The sequence below is a fragment of the Cynocephalus volans genome, chromosome 2 (genome assembly GCF_027409185.1).
Source record: "Cynocephalus volans isolate mCynVol1 chromosome 2, mCynVol1.pri, whole genome shotgun sequence".
Taxonomy (NCBI): Eukaryota; Metazoa; Chordata; class Mammalia; order Dermoptera; family Cynocephalidae; genus Cynocephalus; species Cynocephalus volans.
Genome location: NC_084461.1, coordinates 106,693,298 through 106,715,090, shown reverse-complemented (window position 1 = coordinate 106,715,090; position 21,793 = coordinate 106,693,298).

Here is a 21,793-nt window from a genome sequence, read left to right as displayed (position 1 = left end):
AACCTCATTGTCTCTTTTTATGGTTTTTAGTTTAAAGTCTATTTTGTCAGATATAAGAATAGCTACTCCAGCTCGTTTTTTTTTTCTGTTTGCATGGTAAATCTTTTTCCATCCTTTCACTCTTAGTCTGTGTGAATCTTTATGGGTGAGGTTGGTCTCTTGTAGGCAGCATATAGTTGGGTCCTGCTTTTTGATCCAGTCAGCCAGTCTGTGTCTTTTAATTGGGGAATTTAAGCCTTTTACATTAAGAGTTGTTATTGAAAGGTGTTGATTTATTCCTAGCATTTTATTGGTTGTTTGGTCATCTTAGGTGTCTTTTGTTCCTTGCTTTCTGATTTACTGTTTGTTTTCTGTGTTTGTTGGTTCCTTAGGTTGTAGATAGCGTTTTTGTTTGCTTGTTTTCTCTTCATGAATGCCATTTTTATTATACTAGCGGGTTTAGATTTTTCTTGGGTTTTTATGGCATTGGAGGTTATTTTTCAGGAACCAAACCCAGTACTCCCTTGAGGATTTCTTGTAAGGGTGGTCGTGTGGTAGTGAACTCCCGCAGTTTTTGTTTGTCTGAGAAATATACTATTTGCCCTTCATTTCGGAAGGATAGCCTTGCAGGGTAAAGTATTCTTGGATGGCAATCTTTGTCTTTTAATATTTTGAAAATATCATCCCATTCCTTTCTAGCTTTTAGGGTTTGTGATGAAAAGTCTGATGTTAACATGATTGGGGCTCCCTTATAGGTGATTTGATGCTTCTCTCTTGCAGCTTTTAAGATTCTCTCTTTGTCTCTGAGTTTTGCCAATTTGACTATAACATGTCTTGGAGAAGGCCTTTTTGGGTTGAATACATTTGGAGATCGTTGAGCTTCCTGGATCTGAAGATCTGTGATTTTTCCTATACCTGGGAAGTTTTCTGCCACTATTTTGTTGAATATGTTTTCAATGGAATCTCCATTTTCCTCCCCTTCTGGAATACCCATGACTCGGATATTTGAGTGCTTAAGGTTGTCTGATATCTCTCTCAGATTTTCTTCAATGTCCTTGATTCTTTTTTCTTTCTTTTTGTCTGCTTGTGTTATTTCAAACAGCCCATCTTCAAGTTCAGAGGTTCTCTCTTCAACTTCGACAAGCCTGCTGGTTAAACTCTCCGTTGTGTTTTTTATTTCGTTGAATAACTTCTTCAGTTCAGCAAGTTCGGCTACATTTTTTTTCAGGACATTGATTTCCTTGTACATTTCCTCTTTCAGATCCTGTATACTTTTCCTCATTTCATCATGATGTCTAGCTGAGTTTTCTTGTATCTCATTCAGTTTCCTTAGAATTATCACTCGAAATTCCTTGTCAGTTATTTCAAGGTCTTCTTGTTCTATAGGATCTAGAGTTTGAGGTTTATTAACTTTTGGTGGTGTACTTTCTTGATTTTTTGTATTTCTGGTATCTTATTTTGGTGTTTATTCATTGTGGCAGGGGGTTTCACAGTTCACCGGTTTGAGACTAATGACTAACTAGGATGTTGCTATGGTTGCCAATTTCGTATGGCTCCCTCCGTGACTGCTCAGTTGGCCTTTAGTGCCTTGTGTGTGTGGTTGCCTCGGGTTTTGGGCTTCTTCGGGGAGCCACTTTTCTGGTCAGCTTGGACTCTGCTGGCCTGGTGGATCACGTACCACAGGGTGTGTGATCTCTTTTGAGCTTTCAATTCCTGTGCAGGACTTCTCCCTGTTCCGTGTGCTCTGGCCCAGGCTGTTGGATCGTGCAGTGGTGACCCCACCAGGTGTGTGGTTTCTGTCGAGTCTCCGCCTCCCTGTCCGCACGTCTCCCCACTCTGTGCACAGTGGGCTGGGCTGGGGCGTGTCTTCTGCACCCCTTGTCTCTCAGCTGGGCCTTCAAGACCCTGCTTGGCACCGCCTCGCCCAGGAAGTCTACCAGGTTTCTGCTAGGCACAGACGACCGGTCTCTCTGGGTGCCTTTGTAGCACTTTGTAGATCTTTCTCGGGTCTTGTTCACCTTTGTATCCCCCTGGCATAGACCAAATCTAGCGCCCACCTGCAGCCTGCTCTCTGGCAGGTTCAAGCGGACCTGGGAACTCTCCTACCACACTATTCCCAACGAGAATTTCGTTAGGCTTTTTTCCCGAGCTGGTGGCCACAGAGATGGTATCTGCCTCCCAGTAACAGGAAATTTACCGGGGGCCAGAGTCCAGGGTGTGGTGGAGTGACAGTCGGCCCTCCCATACTTCCTTGCCCTCCCGACACTGGCCGGGGAAGCCCCACGCCACCAGCCCCCCCAGAGAACCGCAGAGGGAGTGGGAGGGGAGGCCGGCCTGCAGGCTCCGGAAAGCCCCGTGCCGGGCCAAGCAAGTGGGAAGGCTCAGTGACCGCTGAGCCTGGCGGAGCTGCCAGCACCTGGGAAAATGGAGGCAGCCCCGGGGCGGTCAGTGGCCTGGTGGTGCAGGCGGGAGCCGGGTGGGCGTCGGCCCCCCCCCCCCCCCCGCACAGAGCTGGGCCAGGGGTCACTCACAGTGCTGTGCCAGGTCGGGTGCTCACTCTCTGCTTCTGGTTTGTCGCCTTTCCCGTTCTCGGCCGCTGCCGCCTCGGGCTGTTCAGTGGCGGCATGGCTTGGGCGCTCCCAGGAATCTTCTTTAATGCCGGCCTGAAACCTCGAATCCTGAATAGGGCAACTGGCCACCTTCAGCGCGGCCCTGGCCTCCGGGATCCTGGCTGTATCCACAGCAGCCCTGGCGCCTTGTTCCCTGTTTCGAGACTCGCTTTTGCAGCTAAGAAACAGTTCTTTTCCTGCTCCACACTTCAAAGCTGCAGCCTCTCCTGCCAAGGGCAAAGTGGTGGTCATCCCCCATGACCGGCCAGCAGCTGTGGTCCTCCCTTAAGTGATGGCGAGAGGAAGGTCCACAAGTTTCCCGGCTGCCTGAGGCCCAGTGGCCACCTTTTCCACCTCAGCTACTCCGTGCCAACCGCCGCAGCTACCGCCATCTTGAAAAAGGAGTTGCTTCTTTTAATAGTATGTTTTTTTAATGTTGTCCTTTACCTTTTGAAATTTTTATTATGGGCATGTGTTATTTCAATATGTAAAAACTGTGGTATATTGTTTGCAAAAATAGCTCTGATTATTTCTTTCCTTACATTCATGGTCCTTTCTGATTAATTTAAAGATATTCTTATCAAGAGGTGGCATCTATTTCTCTACCCCTTGAGTCTATGCTGACTTTGTTTTCTTTTGACCTATGGAAGGCAGGGGAAGTGATGATGAACCAGTTTGAGGCTAGGCCTCAAGAGATTTAGCATGCTCTTGCCCCTTGTCACCCTGCTTCTGTCTAAAGGTACATGAGTAAGTCGATCTGAGATAGACCCCAATTGCTGACTTGAAGAATTAGATGCAAATAAATTGTGCTTGTTGTGAGTCTAAAAGATGTATAATTTTTAAATAATATCATATAATATATAATGTGTACATACACATGTAATTCTGAAAATGTAACTTTTAAATTGACACCCTCACCAACCCCTGCCAATTAGGTGACCTTTGCTTTGACTAAAATTATTGTGTGTTTGGGTATTGTATGGATTAGGATATATACATTTCCATCTGTTCACATAAACAGAAATATGCTATGACACCTCACTATTTGCATATCATTTTATCCTATGCTATATTATCTATACCAAAAAGTAAAATATATTCCTTTTATCCCAAGCCTAAAATAGAAAAAAAAAAAAAAAAAAAACTAACCGAACTCACTAAAAGTGATCAAATTTGCTCTGTTTAAAGTAATCAATTTGATTATGTTATTTTGTTTCTCTACTTAGTTTACTGGAGTCACCAATTAAAATAACGGGCTTGAACAGATGGACTTTGAGATGAGGAAAGGTCAATTTGCTGTGTAAGGAAAAAAGGAAAATTAATACAATTAAACAAGTTTACTAAGAAGTAACTTCAAAGAATCCGTAGTTCAAATTAAAGTGTGCGCTAAAACATTATTTATTTATTTTTCAGTATATTGCTTTAGTTTTCAATTAAGTTCAAAGATCAACCTCTTGTAGAATTCCATCTTTTTGGAATGTGTTTGGCTCCAAACGAATAGGCTTTCTTTTTGAAATAGATGTTGTTATAAGTAATAAAATTTGTCTTCATTTTCAAGATTTCTGAGCATATTTGTTAAATGGTTTGTATCTGGCGTAACATTTGACCTAATTCTAATTTGCAGAACATAATTGGAGATTAGGGGTGTTATTATTCATAACACTTTAATTACATCAAATGAGAGATACCTTTGAATAAAGAATAACATTCAAAGAAAACTAGATTGTTTTTTCTCTTCTTCTTAAGTATAGATGGAAAGAGGACCAGTTCTTGCTAACTCTCTGTTGCTGCTATTTCACCCATAAAACTTGCATGTAATCTCATTATTTGTAATGCTTTTGGGAAAGTATCTACCTGTACATATTGGCAGTTTGGTGAAATAGACCCCTTAATGAATTTACTTTAAAAAAAAAAATTCTCATCTTTCAAGTATTTTGAAGAGTAAAAATTGGGTGCAAATTTTTGGTACATGTTATCATTGCTACCGTTCATTACTTTCATACAATTTGGTACTATTTAATTCATGTATTTTTCTTAACATAGTCATTGAAAATCAAATGAAGATCATTTTCATGACTAGGCTTTTACTGGATGCATTTGCTAAAAATGCATAATTTCACTTTTAGCCTTATATATCTTTGAAATATCATATTCAAAAAATTAAAAATATTAATCATAAAGAAAGAATCATGTATAATAAATAGAGCAGACATATAGTGTTGTGATTTGGGGTAAGTTATTCAAACACTTTGACCATTAGTTATTATAAATAAAATGAGAATAATTTTATTTTTCTTAACTCACAGCTCTTATAGCTAATGAAAAGTCTTTTAGAGAAGATTTTGATAGTTATAATTTTTACAGTCTTCATTTTTTGTGAAAGCATTAGGTGCTTCATTTTTTGTGAAAGCATTTATCTACTAGATATACTAGTGATTGTCTGGAAGTTTACTAAGAATAACAGATACCGTTTATTCCAAATTTATTTGTGTAATGCATTACATAAATTTTTTTGTATACTAATGTATTTAATCCTCAAAAACTCTATTTGGGGTTCAGAGAGTTTGAGTGATTTGCTCTTTGCCTTTTAGTTAATATTTGGGAGAGCAGGAATTTTAATCCATAACTGTCTTAGACCAAGTCGATACTGTATTATAACTACTACGATATACTATACTTTGGAATCTACATTTTTTTCTAATTTAATCTCTGTTCAAACTAATTGGAAGTACATTAAATTCATATGTTAATTTTTGAAGAATTTATATTTTATAATACCATCTTTCTACCCAAAACAATGGTATATTTTACTATTTCTTTATATCTTTTTTATTCCAATTAATTAGATGTAGTAGAATTATGGTGACTGATAATATAGACCCTGAACCCAGGGTGCCGTGTCCGCCCCTTACTACCTGACTTACCTTGTGCAAGTCACAAGGCAAATCTGTGCCTCAATTTACTCATCTGCTGAAACAGGGAAAATAGAATTCCTGAGTCTACATAGATTATTTTGATAATAAAGAGATACACATCATTTTTAAACTACAGTCTTGTGCTACTTAATGACTGTTTGGTCAATGATAGACTGCATATATGATGGTGGTCTCGTAAGAATATAATGGACCTGAAAAATTTCTATCACCTGCTGATATTGTAGCAGTTGTAATGTCATAGCACACTGCGTTACTCACTCAGGAGAAATAAGCTACACCATGTTGTCTACGTGTGTTTACAGTAGGCTATACCTTCTAGGTTCACATAAGTGTACTCTGTGCTTTTTCCACAATGACAAAATCTCCTAAACACACATGTTTCAGAACTTATCTCTATTGTTAACTGACACAGGACTGTATATGATTATCTATCGTTCCAGTCTGACGTTATGACAGTAGTTCTCCTGTGTTCAATTCAGCCAATGCATTTGCACACCTGATATGTGCTGGACTCTGTGCTAAGTTCTTGGAGAGGGGGTTTACATGTATTTGATGGGGAAAGGAGTCACTGCAAGTCATCATTGAACTGTTAGGTAAGGGAAGCATAGCTACGGGTCATGTAGGCTGGCTGGAATAGAAGTAGGATACAGAAGATTTCCTGTGGTTACATTTAAGAAAAGACTCTGTGGGGACAGGATAGTACATTTAAGACATATTTAGAATCAGCTAAGGAACTGGCTATGGATGTTCATAAGGGGTCTCTCAGCCCCTTATTGCCCTCTCTTATCTCTGACTTCTGATTTATCCTTGGATGCTGTTTATTGCACCTGCACTAATACTAATTTATATTCTTCTCTTGGAGTCCTATTATAGGACATCCCATAAATCTCTAACCATGGCCTGCCACATTTCATGTTTTTCCATTTCTCTCTCATTTCTGCCACTTTAAGGACTGGAGCAAGGTAGAAATTTTATGTCTTTATTTGTAGACAAAGTTAGGAAAATTGCCCAGACTTAGGTCAACTTATGAGAATATATAAGCCAAACTAATGAGAAGATTTTTCAGTATATTTTTATTTAATCATTGTGCAAGACATATTTACTAGTGCTTTGAATATTTTTTTAAAAAGGACCATTAACTTTGGCACTAATTCTTATTTTTGGAAAATTAATAAACAAAAGATAATTAAAAATACAAAATGAGGAAAATTTATATTGACTTTGCTGCTTTCTTTAAGGTATCCTTGTAGCTTCTAAAATAGTCAGAATTATGGAAAAATCTATAATAAGCTAGACTCTATGATTGTTTATTATGGAAATTTCACATACATTACCAAGATGGGAGAGCATTATACATAGGAGAAATAACTGAAAAATACACTGTACTATGATACATGGAACCATCATGTAGGCCATGATCCATAAGAACTATGTAGCACTCAGTAGGCATACATTCCTGAGTTGATCTAAGTGGGGACATTGATTCTTGGGAAAAAAGTTCCTTTTGGTAGGGAAATCCTCTTAGAGAAAAATGTATGTGTGCTAACTCATACACCTTTTCTTAGAAAGTAGGAAAAAGAAATTTGCAAATGGTATGACCTAAGCTGCTACTCTCAGTAAATAGCCCCATCATAAAACATATGGATATTCCATGCTATTAGAGAAAAAGGGAGAAAAGAATGAAAAATAAGATTCTTAATGTGACATTATTTTGTAATCTGTTTCTGACTCTGTGTTATGAAATCTGTCTTGGTCTCTGCAAAGAAACAGTTAGTCACCAGAAAGAATACTTGCTGTGCTTCAGCAGAGTGAAGTTAAGGCAAGATGAGATAAAGGATAAGAGATCGTGTGAGATGAAATAAAAGTAGTTTAGAAGTAGCATCTTATTTCTATAGATAAAATGTGCTTGAAGTGCAAGGAGGGTTGGGTGGTAATGAAAAACATCACAAGAGAAATTGGATAAGAGTGTTTCAAACAGTTAAAAAATAGAAGAACCAGAAATCTCATATTAAATTTTACTTTGCTTAGATTATTTTTTCATTCTTCATCAGAAACAGTCAGATTTCAGACAAGCCTCTCAATAATGAGTATAGGAAACAATGTGTTTTAAAGATCATCTCACTGAGTTGGAAGGATTATAGACACAATCTTTATCTCCAGAGCCCAGTAACACATGGTGTTTCTCAGAAATGGATTCTATTTGTGTATAAAAACTTATGAGATTTCAGGCAAAATTGTTAAGTTTTCAATGTTTTCCTTTAAGATACCAAATTGCACATCTAAGAATTGTGACAAATCTAATTTTTTCTTATTCCTGGATCTATACTATATCCTCAGATACAGTGGATAATCAGTCTCTTACCTTCTTGGACAGAAAACAGTGCACTGAGATTACTGCTGTTGCATCCTTAATTGTACCTGGCGAGGTACAGAGGGATATGGCAGAGCTGCTGAAAGAGTCAAGTGTGTGTGTGTGTGTGTGTGTGTGTGTGTGTGTGTGTGTGTGTGTGTGTGTGTGTGTGTGTGTGTGTGTGTGTGTGCGCGCGCGCGCGCGCGCGCGTGTGGAAGTGGTGTGCTGCCGTGTAACAAGATGTTTATTCTCCCTGTAACAAAGGGTACCAAGACCGTTTAATCTAAGGTCAGATACTGGCCAGCAATGGTGGCCAGCTTCCTCTCCACGAGACTCAGTGAACAGCATGTGAGCCTGGCTCCGCCAACATTCATTTACATCTAGTTTACATAAGTGATAATTTAAAGAATAATGGGCCATATAAAGAATGGGCCGTGTAAAGATGTGAACAGTTTTCCCCATAAGAAGAGATCTTTCCCTCTCTAAAGATAAAGGAACTAAGTTCTAAAAGAATCACCTTTAGAGATGGAGGCGCTGAATCAAGGTGGAAATATGGGCCTTTCATTCACTAGTTGGGTGACTGCTATTGGAATATGAGTAAAGAGAACCAGTTTCCCAAAGTTAAAGAGGATGGATTTCAAACATGTATACATGAATGACTGATCTTCTGACCCAATAAAACGATTGACAATTAAAGGAAAACAATTCCTTTTCAATTTCAGGATTCCTCAAGTTACTGTAGGCAAATACATAAGTTCATTCCGCACAATAATCAAATTCACTGACTTTTTTTGAAGAAGAAAGTGCCATGGTAATTAAGGGTATTATTTATTTCCTATTTCTTCCCTCAGAATGGAAGGGAATTAGACTTTCCACTCACCTCAGTTTAATAAATGTTCGAGGGTATGTGTTTTAACCTAACCATATCAGAAACTTAAAAATAACAATGAGTAAGTTTAGGTCAACAAGGAAACCTTGACTTTAGTTCAAGAAGAGAGCCACATTTGTAGCTCTCTTAATTGTTCCATACTGTCATTTGGGTGGCATAAGAGTCCCCAGGGTTCTGTTTTAATCAGGGAAATATAAAGAAAAAATTAAATATATCATAGAGAGGGAATCCTCCCTGTGAATAAGAGTCTTCCTGAAAAGTGTTTGAGCATTCATAAGGAAAATGTTAAAGATAAAGTACATGGAAAGGTGAGTTCAAAACTAAAGCCAGGGGATCCAGGTTATGACCTGGGCATTTATACGAAAATCCTTTGGATTCTAGTAAAAGTTGAAATCAGTGAGAACTTAATCACTGCTACCTTCATTCTTTAAATAAAAAAAACATTCACAAGATCCCAAACAAATTTGAAGAAGTCTGTAAATTATAGTTTCGTTTAGGTTGGAAGAAACATTGATGAGTATCTGGCCGATTCTTGCCATGCCTTCCAGCATTAATTAAATGTTAATATCTATTTAAAAATATATATTTCACAATATATGATATTAAATAATAAGCTCTTATTTATCAACTTTATTGAGCAATAATTCACATACAATGTCTTTGAATTGTACAATTTAATCAGTTTTGACAGTTATAGACACCACTAATAAAACCATACCACAATCAAATACAGAATATCTTCACCACCTCAAGAGATATACAGAGACCTTTTGCATTCCATTTCTCTATTCAGCTCTGACTACAAGCAAACATTGATTTTCTTTTTGTCACTGTAGTTTATTTTGCATTTCATATAATTGGAATCATACGTAATTCACTTCCATATCTCTGGTTTCTTTTCCACAGCACAATGATTTTGAGATTAATCCATATTGCTGTGTGTATCAGTAGCTCATGCCTTTCATTGCTGAGTATTAGTATTTCCCTGGTAAATATGTTAAATACTGTTTATCTAGTCATTGCAGATGGAAACTTTTTATTTAGTTTTTAAATTTTGTATATAAAGTTGCTATAAATATGTACGCATAAGTTTTTGGTAGACATGATATCAATTTTTTGGATAAGTACATAGGCATAGAATGTCTGATGTTGTATATGTAACTTTTCATGAAAAATGCCAAATGGTTTTCCAAAATAGTTACAAATTTACAGCCCCATCATCAGTGAATAACAGTTTCAATTCATTCATATTCCAACTAGTACTTGGTATTACCAATGTTTTATGTTTTATCCATTCTAATGGCATGGATTAGGATCTCATTGTAGTTTTATGGTTTTTATGTGGATAATGATTATGAATGTCATTTTATATACTCATTGGCTATTTGTATGTCTTCTAAAGTGAAGTCTTCATTCAAACATTTTGTTCATTTTTTAATTTTGATAAGATATAATTTTTCTTCTTTTTGGTTTGTGACTTTTATGGTCTAACATAAAACAAACAAAAAAATGTTGCTAACAACAAGGTGGAACAATATTTCTCCCGTGTTTTCTTCTAGGAGTTTTATAATGTTAACTTTATATTTAGGTCTATGATCCATTTCAAGTTAATTGTATGTATAGAATGAAGTAAGGATTAATTTTCTTCCCACACAGATATTCACTTGTCTTAGAAGAATTTGTTGAAAATACATTATTCTTTCCATTGAATTGCTTTGGCATTTGAGTTAAAAATTAATTGACCATGTATGTATGTGTCTCTCTATGTATGGACTCTATCCTGCTCCACTGATCTACATCTTTATCCTTTCACCAAATCTACCTATGCTTGATTAATGTAGTTTTATAATAAGTCTTAAAATCAGCTGCTGTGTGTCTTCTAATTTGTGGTGGTGGAAACACAGTGGCGGCCCCTCTTTCAGTTATACAGTAAAACAAATAAACAAACGAAATAGATGCCAGAGGTCTTATAAAAATATCATGTAATTTTTTCACATGTAGAATACAGCCTTGGAATATGCAAATTACTATTCAGAGTATCTACTTCAAATGCTAATGACTAACATTTATTAAGATTTTTTTATATGCTGTATACTATTCTAAATGACTTACCTGCCATGTAACATCCCAAAGGAAACATATGAAGTACAATTTTTATCTACATTTTGTAGAGTATACAGAACAATTAAGGAACTTGCCTAAGTTCCCATAAAATGTGGAGGATTTATGACTAAAATTTAAGCATGTCCATCCTCCATCCTTAAACTATAATACGCACATAAGCAAGAAATATCTCGTATTTTTATAATTTTTTAGAAAAAGGAAAATGAACAGTGTATGCTTTTAACAATAAATTAACCAGAAGACTCTGCTTTCTAAAGAAAATGATTCCATGATTGTCATCCACATGGTGAGTACTGTGGATCTGTTGTCCACTGAGATGGAGGAGGCTAGCAAGCATTTGCTCCCTGACCCAAGACAAATAAAATGAGCTCCATAAAAATCGATAATAAACCTTAACAACTGTGGCTTTTCAAACCTCTGTTATCAGCTGGCCAAGTTTCAGATCTGCATGCCTCTCTAGTGTCATGGGCATAGAGTGACGCTTGGTGAAGAATCTCTCAGGAATGTCTAACATGGATTTTTTGAATTTTAGGGAAATATGTGAACAGAGAAACTAGATCCTGCTACTTGCCCAATAAACTTGAACATTTGCCATAACTACAAAAAACAAAAGGATTATATTTTTTGCTACCATGAAGATATTTTATAGAAGAAATAGAGGGAGATGTGCTAAATAAGCTAATTGTGCCTCACTGTGCCCAATCTTCCTAAATTTCCCCAGGGGAATTTCCTCCAGTAAGTCCTCATTGCTTTAATAGTCCCTGTGAAAAAGTTTGCATGAACTATTGTATTATGTACATTTCCCAAGGGTAGTCAGATGCACGTCCATATGTGGCAAATAAAGTTGATGATATATCTCAGGTTGCTAGATTTCTGTTTAAGCCTTGGGAAGGAATTCAACTACATCAATATTGAAGCCACTTTGATATATTTCTTCCAGAACCTTAATTTGTGCGCAAGTAAATTATGTGATATTTAAAGTTGTTACTAAAAGTGAATGATTTCATATTATATTTGCTATTCCTATCAGGAAAGCTTTCTAAAAAATACCAGATGTGAATTAAACTCTCCAAGGAAAATCAGCATTGTTTCTTGGTCTGTCACAGAATAAAATGTCAAAGGAAAAATGGTAAGAAAACAAAATTGCTTAAGATGGTATATTTGGCATGATGGAACTTTGAGGTTTTATCTAAACAAACAAATTAGATCAAATTGGAGCTTAAATTTTTGATTTAATTTGTCTTGCCTTCCCTGTCGAGGGGCAGACTGATGTGTATTCTAATATTAGATGGCCTATAAAAAGGATGACACAGAGCTTCTGTTTTCTACTTTGTCTCCAAAATATGATCAATAATTTTTCTTGAGGTGCTTTCTGGCATTCAAAACAAATTTCTTCAGCCTGGCTTTGTGCCATGTTTATGCCTAATTTGAAAGAAAAAAGGAAAAAAATAATTTAGTGAGGTATAATATTACTAATACTTTGTTCTCCCAATGCTTAGTATATCTGAAATAACAAGTTTGTTGTTGTTGTTGTTGTTGTTTTAACTGAATATGCTATCAGCCCATTTGAGGGACAATGAAAGAATATTTATTTATAATTACAGCAGTATGAATATTATGTACAAATTGGGCAGAACATCTTGGATTTTTTCACTAAATTTATATTGCCTTTTTTTAAAGAAAAATAATTTCAAAAAATAAGGGAGTTAACTGATCTCTTATAAATTGTAATCTTTATGCATGCCAAATATATATGATAAATAATTTTACACATGCTATGTCTGCCTTAAAGCAGAAAAACATGATTTCAAATACTGAATTGCCTCTGGGAGTCCATCACAATATAAAGATAGCACCAGGTATATAAAAACCTATTGACACATATAATAAAGAATTCAAATTATAATATCTCAATCTAACTGAGCAAAGTCAAACAAACTCAGTATACTGTTTGTGTGTAGGAGTGTGTTGAATAGAAATTATTTTTATTGAAATTCTTAAATATGTTTTGAATAAAACCTTTGTTGCTCTAGCTGCCATTTGAAATTTGTTGTTTTCTTCACAGTTTCAGTATATATATGAGATTTTGTAAATTATGAAGTGTATATGGGATAAATCTAATTTTTCATATTTATATATAAGATTTGACATTTTTTTCCCCATGCAAAAATAATTGTTTTCAGCTCATCTGCATTTTCATCAGGAAAAAAAGTGATGTAAACTTTTTTCTTAGAGGATTTCTAATAATAATCCAAATTGACTAGTTGTAACAGCAGAAGAAATATAGAATGCTTTCTTTGCATTTATATACCTTTAAAATGAATTTTCATTGAATGCTACATGTTTCTGGAAACGCCAAGCAAAATGTCTATTGTGCATTTTTATTTTTAACATAGTGTAATTTAAAGGTTTTTCACATGAGTCACACACTTGGCCTTGGCTAAACAAAGAGGATTTTTAACTTCAAAATGCACTCTACATTTATTCTCTGTTAGTATATTATTTATTATTCATACATATACATGTATTTCTTGTTGTTTTTCATTGCAATAAGGAAAATCAAACATTAAATGTGACAGGAGATGGTTTTCATGAGCAAAGTAGATAAAAATGGTGAAAAGGTATGAGGAGAAACCACCAGGAACATTTCTTACAGCCAGATGAGTCACTAAACTTATTTTGAGCTATAATGACTAGAATATGCCATTGCTTTTACTAAATTATTATTATTATTATTATTAATTTATTTATAATACATATTTATGGGGTACAGAGTTCACTGTCAGTATTTGTGTACAGTACATGATGGTCAAACCAATGTTATTAGCATGTTCATTACAAATCATAATTACTTTTTGTGTCCCTTACCGAATTACTCCCTATCTCCCTTCCCCCTCCCACTTTCTCCCTCTAGTAAATGTAGGTCTGTTTTCTCCTTCTAGAAGTTCAATGTTTTATTATGCTCTTTCTTTCTTTGTTTCTTAGCTCCCACTTACGAGTGAGGACATGCAGTATTTCTTTTTCTGTGTCTAGTTTATTTCACTAAATATAATTTTCTCCAAGCTCATCTATGTTGCTGCAAATGGCAAAATTTCATTCTTTTTCTTGTACTAAATTATTAGTACAAAATCATTGTACTAAAGACACTGAACATTTTACTAACAGAAAAGGGCAGAAAATAAAAAACTCGGAAATATGGGAACTGTGGAAAGAGAGAAATGGATCTTGCAATTTTTTGTGGGATCAAATGCTGATTCCAGAGAATGAGAAATACAAAGATAAAGCTCTTATGGTCATCTATGCCTTCATCCAGATGAATATTGGTTGAATATCTCATGATGGATACCTATTGCAATTACATTGATATTTCTTACCATAAAGAAGGTTGGTTGGCTTTAGTAGGTTTACACTCCCTTCATTGAGCGACTGTATTAATTTGCTAGGGCTGCCATAACAAAGCACCACAGATTGTGTGGGCTTAAACAACAGAAATTTATTTCTCACAGTTCTAGAGACTGGAAGTCGGTCTGAGCCCATGGCACACTCGGTAGAGTGCTGCGCTAGAAGCGTGGCAACGCTCCCGCCGCGGGTTCGGATCCTATATAGGAATGACCGGTTCACTGAGTGCCGGTCACGAAAGAAAAAAAAAAAATAGAGACTGGAAGTCTGAGATTAAGTTGTTGTCAGAGTTCGTTTTTTTCTGAGGCTTCTCTTCTTGGTTTGTAGATGGCCATCTCCTCCCTGCCTACTCCCAGGGTCTTTCCTCTGCACATGCACATATCTGTTTCCTAATTTCCTCTTCTTATAAAGACACCAGCCATATTGGATAAAGGCCTATCCTAATGAGATCATTTTAATTACCTCTTTAAAGATCCTGTCTACAAATACAGTGACAATTTGAGGTAATGGGGGTTAGGATTTGAACACGTGAATTTTGGGGACGACACAACTCAGCCCTCAACCATGATCCTGTGCTGTATTAGGCACGGCTTCCACATTCCAGCTGCGTGTTTCTGACCAGCATCACAAATCGTGAGCTCCACTGACTATAATCAATACTCCATCAACTGTGATGCCTCTTCTCCCTGATTTAATTCATATTGGGCCACACTGGGTCACTCTGATGTTGTCAACTGGCACCCAGGGGTATATGTGGATTTTCTTTCTCCTAGTAATGATGAAGCTTTAAAAATGCAAATGCAGAGTTCCCAGAGAAGCTGTTCTCTGCCAGGGAGAGAAAGGCATCTATACTAAGAGAAAGTAAAAGCAACTCGTGTGTAGAGGTGAGTAGAGATGAGAGGCAGCAAGAGTCCTGACTGCTTTTCAATTCCTGGAGGAACTCCACCCTTGCTTGTGTGTGTGTGTGGTTGTGTGTGTTTCAGTTGCAGGAGCTAATGAATTTTGTTTGTTTCTTGGCTTGTTTTGGTTAAGTTGATACATAGTGTCTAACATCCATTAATAAGAATTCCAGCTATATAATTCTGTGGGTCTTATTTTTTTTTATTTTTCAGTATACTGGAAGGATATATTATATTTAGAAATAGTTTTTCACACTGGCAGTGAAAAATATGGCCAGGTCAATGATGGCATTTGACACATCTATAACCTCTGTAACTTGGGAGACCTAGCTTCTAAATGTTCTTGAGTCCTTTAATTTTACCTCCAAAGAGAGACACACCCACATATGTTACTGAAGCTATGTATTGATCAATCTCTATTACATGTTTTAAAAAATATTTTATACCCATACAAGTTCCACTTACTATACCTATTCCTTAGAGAGGTATGTTAAAATCTGCTACTCAGTTTCTTCCTCTATTTTTGTCTGCTTTTGCTTTACATTTCTGAGATTTTATTAGAAATATTAGAAATGTATGTTTGTGATAGCTCTATCATCTTGATGAATTTTTTATTGGTTTGGGTGAATGTTACATTTGTTGTCTTTAATTTAATGATATTCCCCTTTTCTTCTATAAATATTTATGTGTACCTATATAGTAAAATATACATTTTTAAAATTTTATGATTTCTATACCAACTATTTTTATTTATTTTAATAGTATACATACACATGTATAACAGAGCTTACAAATATGCAGATTGATAGAAAGATAGAAAGATGGTAGATGGATAGATAGCAATCTATATTTCCTTATGTAAAAATAACTGTTTACTTTCTTTGCTTCTGTAAGACCACATCTGTCCTCTTTAACTCACTGAACAAAAGCAAAAATAAAAAAAGTCTTTTGGCTCAGCAGTGAAAACAAAGAAAATTAGTATCTGAAGATAAAAGTTAAGCAAGCAAGAGAGAAAACAAGTTATAAATACTTCATACTTTTATTTTTCAATATAACATTTTCACCAAATTAATTTGAAAATCCAATTAAAAGTGATGTTTATATTTTAGTAATATTAACTCAGAATAGAGTTGGGAAGAGAAATTCTAATAACATTAGAAGAAATTTAAAAGCTATTAAAAATTTCCTTATGCTGAAACAACAATAGAACCAGATGATTTTATGTGACTGCTGTGTTGCAATATGGGCTATGGATTGTTACTAAGGGACCGAACAAACCTGATATAAGTTTCTGTTTTACTTGTCAAGAACATCAGGCTTTATGAAAGTGAATTGGTGTTCAGCTACCTATTGTTATATCACAAACCACACCAAGACTTAATATCTTTAAACAATCATTTTATTTGTCCTACAAATTTATGAGTCAGGAATTTGGAGAGGACTTATATGAAAACTGCTTATCTGATCCACTGGGTACCTGCAGGAGCAGCTGAGGATGGAGGGTATGCTTCTTTCCTTTTGTCCAGGATCAGACAAAATTAGGCAGAAAAATAAAAAGTTTAACTCAACTTTATCAGAATTAACAAAAAGTCCTAAATAAATAGTTACACGTACAATACCCATTTTGAAATAAAGTTAACTGAATTAACATATTTTTGTCTCAGGAATGTAATACTGATTATCTCAAAGATATTTTAGGTATATATTAATGTAATTTGCAACAGAAGAATAAGGAGGAGAAAATTAATATGATCATCTTGATAGATGCTCAAGGGAGATTAGATGAAATTTCTAAATAAAACAAAAAATATTAGCAATTTAGGAATAAAGGGCTATTTTTTTTAACTGATAAAGGGTATCTAACTGAAAGCCACATAAAATAATACAGAACAAAACAACATAAAACTAGAAGTTTATATATATGTAAATTTTATATATATACATATATATGTATATATGTACTTTCTAGTTATTAACAAGGATGCCCAACATCACCACTGTGATTTATACCTACTGGAGTTTTAGCAAGTTCCTCAAGCTTCCTCCACATATTTTCTGTTTTAGTCATATGAGCTACTGGGTTTTTGACTATTCAAGCCTTGTTCTTTCAAACTTCCGTGCACTTACTTATATTGACCTTTTCTGCTTTTCCTTAGTGGTGACCTTCAAATCCCCTTTCACTCCCTTAGCACAAGTTTATCCCTTTTGTAAAATTTTCCTTGACTCCCTCAAAGTTAGTAAACTCATTCTCTTTGACCCTTTTCTATACTGCTTTTGAAATTGAATTGTAATTATATTTTTAATGCCAGTATATTCCCAGCAGAATAAGTGCTCTTTGAGGGCAAAGGCAAAAAGCATTAATCTTCTCATTCCTGAGACCTGACACAGTTACTGGTGAATTGTAGAACTTAAATGTAGGCTTTTTAGACTACCAATAAATCCACAAGGTTTACATGTTGCTTTTATAGGAGCTTGATGTTTGTCTCCTTAAAATATTAATATTTTTTATCTCTAAAATTACTTAGCATATTTGCTCTTCATACATGTCAATTGTGATTCTGATAGTTTAGATGTACTCTAAGGCTATATAGTGTCTACTATGTGGTAATGACAAAATTGTTGTCATTCTTCTGGAAGTAATTCCTTCTGTTATATCATCTGTTATCTTCCACATAATGTGAAATATATTAGCCTAGAAAGATGATTTTGAATAAACCCAATTGGAAAGGTAAAAAAGTTATCTCTAAGGGTACCACATGCAGGCAATAGCACGTGTTCAGAAAAATATTCGACACAGGATGATTTGCAAAATCTGTGACAGAACATTCTAGATAAATAGGTAGAATTGTAGAACTGTATAATGTATACATAGAATAAACTATTTATATAATGTATAATTATACTATATAATTTATATAATTTACTATATGTTGTATATATAGTAAAGCATATAATACTGTGTATTACAAAGTCATGTGCTGCATAACTTTTCAATCAACTACAAACCACAATTACAATGGTGGTCCCATAAGGTTATAATAAAGCTGAAAAATTTCTAAAGGTAGAAAATTTCTACCTCTAGACACCACGTCTTTGGTTTAACCAATAAACTAAGGAGTTAGAGCAGCTATTAAGGCCTATGACCTGAGGAGGACCTTTGCCCAGGCTGTTCCTGCAACTGAGGAAGACAGTGAGAAGACACTGATGCAGTTCTAAAAGGAATACAATATCTGTGACTGCATCAGCCATCAAAATGTTGCAGCACAATGCATTACTCTTGTATTTGTGGTGATGCTGGTGTAAAGAAAGCCACTGCACTGACAGCTGTATAAAAGTATAGCATATTAAATTAGGTACAGTACATAATACTTAAGGATAATAAACAACTATGTTATTGGTTTATGTATTTTCTGTACTATACATTTTATTATTATTTTAGAGTATACTCTATTTATGAAAAAAAAATCACTGTTGAACGTATGCCATTTTATGCCATGCCAGCAGCAGCCTGATGCATCTCGTGCTTATTGTGTCTCTTGATTGCATCATTTTATCTTATGCTTTATTTAACCTCATGTTTTTTTATCCATTATGGCCCTTAAGCATACAAAATCCACTGCTCATGTTGCCAGTAATAGGCCACATCAAGTGATTACCCTGGAAACAAATTAAAACTGATTAGGAAGTATGAAGGTGGAAAACAGTGATAGTTATTGCTCACAAGTCAGGCATGTCCCATTCTACCATAGCTATGATCTTGAAGAACAAAGGGACAGATGCTGTTAAAGTATCTGTTTCACTGAAGTCAATGAGACCAACAAAAAATTAAGAGGGGCTTATATCAGATATGGAGAAAATTCTAATGACCTCGATAGAAACCCAGACACAGAAGCATATCCCATTCAGCACTATGACAAACATGGCCATAGCCAAAGATATTTTTTGTGATGTTAAAAGAATAGGCTGGACCCAATTATGATGCTAAATTTACTGCTAGTTCTGGGTGGTTTAAAGGATTCAATAATTTTTATTACATAATGTGAAAGTGAACGGCGAGTCTGAGAGTGCTAATGTGAAGGCAGCTGGAGAATTTTTGGAAACTCCAGATAAGCTGATTGTTCATGAAAAATACTTGCTAGATCAAATCTTTAGTATATTTAAAACCTCCCTATTCTGGAAACAGATGCCTGAAAGGACTTTCCTCTATAAGAATGCCAAAGCCATCACCAGGTTACAAGGCTTTTAAGGACCGGATGACAGTCCTGCTTGGGAGCAATTTTGCAGGCTGCAAATTGAAACCCTTTATAATCTGGCGCAGTGAAAACCCCCAGGATCTTCGAGCACATCAATAAGCACACACTGCCACTGAACTACAGGAGTAATAAGAAGTCATGGATGACCCATACCCTCTTCCAAGATGCCTCCTGAATTGCTATGCCAGCTAAATGAAGAAGTACTGTTTGGAGAATAATATACCTTACAAAGAATTGCTTATTGTTGAGAATACTCCTACACATTCTCCTGTTGTTGGTGACATTTATCCCAGTATCAAAGAGGTATTTCTCCCTCTAGACACCACCTCTTTGTTTTAACCAATAAACTAAGGACTTAGAGCAACTATTAAGGCCTATGACCTGAGGAGGACCTTTGCCCAGGCTGTTCCTGCAACTGAGGAAGACAGTGAGAAGACACTGATGCAGTTCTAAAAGGAATACAATATCTGTGACTGCATCAAGAATCTTACTTGGGCTTGGGGTGATGTCATCAAGGAGTGTTTGTATGTCATCTGGAAGAAGATACTCGACATTTGTCTATGACTGCGAAAGATTTTCCAAGGATAAGGAGGTTGTATAAATCAACAAAGCTGTGCTTGAGATGGAAAAAAAACCTTAATGTGGTATGGATGAGGATGACACTGAGGAGCTACTAGAGATGTTTCCTGGGAAACTGATAAATGCAGAGTTGTTGGAACTGGAGTAGGAATGTGTAGCTGAAGAAGAGGCAACAGAAAAGAAAACTGCAGAAAAAAAAATAGACTGCAGAGGAGAAAAAAATAAGAAAATTCACAGAAGATTTTGTAGATCTCAACAAACCTCATAAAAAGTTTGAAAACATGGACCCCAACATCAACAGGTTTTCATTAATAGAGAGGAGTATTCATGGCGCATTATCTGCTCATAAGCAAATTTGTGATGAAAACAGAAATAAGCCAAGTAAGCCACCATGAGCAGATTTCTGAATAGAGTGACACCTCCTCAAGAAGAGCCTCAAACACATCTTTTAGGAGGCATTCCAGAAAAAGGAATTATCATAGGAGATGACAGCTCCATGCATGTTATTGCCCCTGAAAACATTTTTCCAGTGGGACAAGATGTGGAGGTGGAAGACAGAGATGTTGATAATACTGACCCTGTGTAGGCCTAGGTTGATATGTCTGTGTTTGTGTCTTAATTTTTAATAAAAATGCTTAAAAAGTGAGAAAAAAATTAAAATAGTAAAAGCTTATAGAATAAGAATATAAAGAAAGAAAATATTTTTGTGTAGCTTTATAATGTGTTTGTGTTTTAAGATAAATGTTATTGCAAAAGAGTCATATAAAAAAGCTACAGTAAGCTAAGTTTAATTTATTATTGAGAAAAATATGTTTTTATAAATTTAGTGTAATTGAAGTGTGCAGTGTTTATAAAGTCTACAGTAGTTACAGGAATGTCCTAGGCCTTCACATTCACTCAGCACTCACTGACTGACTCACCCAGAGCAACTGCCAGTCCTGCAAACTCCATTTATGGCAAGTGTCTTATACAGGTGTACCATTTTTTATCTTTTATACTGTATTTCCTCTGTACCTTTTCTATGTTTAGATATCTTCAGATACACAAATACCATTGTGTTATAATTGCTTACAATATTTAGTGTAGCATTCTATACAGGTTTGCAGCCTAGGAGCAATAGGCTATATTGTATAGCCTAAGTGTGCAGTAGGCTGTGACATCTAGGTTTGTGTAAGTACACTCTATGATGTTAGCACAAGGAGAAAATCACCTAACAACACATTTCTCAGAACATATCCTGTCATTAAGCAACACATGACTGTACTGGGTCAAAGAAGAAAACAAAAAGGAAATCAGAAAATATCTTGAGACAAAAATGAAAACACAACAAACCAAAATGCATGTGATGCAGCAAAAGCAGTAATATAAGGGGAGTTTATAGCAATAAATTACAATAAATAATGTTATTGTTTATAAAAACAATAAACACTATATATTTACAAAAAATTATGTTTAATTAATAAACATTAAAAAAGAAGAAAGACATCAAACAACCTAACTTTATAACTCAAGGAACAATAAATTGAAGAACAAACTAAACCCAAAATTAGTAGAAGAAATAAAATATTAAAAATTAGAGCAGACTATGACCACATATCCTCACTTATAACTGGGTGCTAAGTAAAAAGGAAGGAAGGAAGGAAGGAAGGAAGGAAGGAAGGAAGGAAGGGCCACAATAATACATTGAACTTTCAGAAGGAGAAAACGAACTTAAAGATACTAGAGATGAGCGGGAGGGGGAGAGTTGGGGAGTGAAAGTTCGTGTAAGAGGCATAA